The following is a 2,065-nucleotide window of genomic DNA, read 5'->3' on the forward strand; positions in this document are numbered from 1 at the left end:
AAATATAATGAATCAAACTGAGTCACATTATATGAATACTGGCAAATAATAAATAAAGCCCAAAGACTCATATTTAGGGTGTTATATCTATGCTTTACGTATGCAGTTGCTGCCAATTTGTAGATGTAAGTGACCAGGCCATCACCTTCTGATTCTACATCATTTGCTCTGTTTCCTTTACAAAGTTGCCTCATTTAAATATGAACAAAAGATATCAGAGACTTTATACTTTATAGGCAGGTGGACACTGCAGAAAGGCCTTTGGTGCTCTGAAGTTTTTTCCTGGAAAAGAAAAATCCCAATTTCCATGTCGATAAACTGGGAAAGAACTGGGTGTTGGAGCCAGAGGTTCTGTGTTAAAATCTCAAACTAACGATCCATTGTTTCCTCAAACTTAACCTCTTTAAGGGTAAGTTTCCAATCAATTACATAAGAATAACAAGACTGTTTCTCTGGCAGCAGGTCCTACATAATTGCATTCTTTGTATTTATTAACTTAGTCATCATAACATTACAATAAACATTGTTTTTAGGGACTTCTGTTCTCATTTTAAATAATCAGTTAAAAAGAAAACCTGAACAGTTATTGCACACTTTTTACATATTAAGTATAGAGTGAGGCAATTTTCTGTAAATCTTTCCCCTTATAAATGATAAATTACCCACCTTCAGTAAGACAGATGAGAGGATATTGAACTTGCTGGAAGGCAACATATCTGACTGTGGTTCCAGATCCTGAGATAATCTGAAATATGACAAATATATGTGTCTCCAAGACCCTGTCTAGCTGGAGGGTAGGGAAAAAGTGATGGTGGCTAGATTGGACCTTGTCAGGAGGTACATTTTTCTCGCTCTCATTCTTGCTCTCAAAAGTGAAATAAAATTTTCAAAATGATATATATATACTTTTTTTTAGAGAGTTTTTTTCTATAGAACATGTGCACTTGCCAGAAAGACAGAGAGAGATAGAGAGATAGAAAGCAAGAAATCACCTCCCATGGGGGATGGCCACATCAGCCACAATCCCTTCTCCTCCATTATCCTCTTGGGATCTTGGGCACACACACACATGCACCCAGTGTGAGTTTAAGCCACCAGGTCTGGGACTCAAACCACTGTCGACTACATGAGAGTTCACTGATGTAGCCATTATACCAAACTGCTGGTCCCCAAAATTATAAATTAATAATTTAAAAGCCCCATATAATTCAGACTACTCATGATTGTCAAGTGGCTCCTACACTGCATATTGTTTCTTCTACTCATAAAGCCATCTGCCAGTAAGGGTGCCAGACTGGTCACCCCTGTTATCATTCCATGACAATGGCAGGCATGGGTAATAAGTGTCAGTTTTTCTTTCCTCACAACTGAGATGCTTTTTGATAATTCACTCCAAGAAACAACTAGTACATAAATTAGATCAAAGCTGTTCTTTCTATATCACATGTGGATATTTCCTTTTCTATGTTTTAAAACTTTGACTATTTTAAAGTATAAATAAATTATCTCCACCTCAGTTCTTGTGACTTTTGATGATACTATCATAAAGTTCTAATTATATTTTCTCAGTGACAATAGAAGTACTCAAGATAATTTTTGTGTCTGTGTACACCAACTTGCTCATGACTATAATACTGTAAACAGATCTGCAAGTTTTTAACCTAATTACAGATTCTTCATGCTTATTGGTGTAGCATTCATCTTTTCCTTGGAAATCATGCACAACCAAAGCTTTGTAAATGAGTTCACCATTCTGGGACTTTCACAGAATCCAAATGTTCAGAAAATGGTATTTGTTGTATTTTTGTTTGTGTACATTGCAACCATCAGGGGCAACATGCTAATTATAGTGACCATCCTCAGCAGCCCTGCCCTAATGGGCTCCCCCATGTACTTCTTCTTGGCCTTCCTGACCTTCCTGGATGTGTACTTCTCCTCCATCATCACCCCAAAGATGATTACAGACTCCCTCTCTGTGGAGGGCACTGCATACAGAAGCCATCTTGAGCTATCCACCATCTTGGAAACCATTAGGCTTCACTTCCTCACTGAGCAAACCGTTTCT

General features: G+C 37.6%; 1 pseudogene; it reads left to right on the plus strand.

Moving 5' to 3' along the window:
* The first annotated feature begins 1,717 nt into the window (after positions 1–1,717).
* Positions 1,718–2,065, plus strand: part of LOC106735089 (olfactory receptor 4C15-like) — a 5,209-nt pseudogene continuing 4,861 nt past the window's right edge.

This window comes from Tupaia chinensis, unplaced genomic scaffold, assembly GCF_000334495.1.
Source record: "Tupaia chinensis unplaced genomic scaffold, TupChi_1.0 Scaffold000293_1, whole genome shotgun sequence".
In the NCBI taxonomy this organism is placed as follows: Eukaryota; Metazoa; Chordata; class Mammalia; order Scandentia; family Tupaiidae; genus Tupaia; species Tupaia belangeri.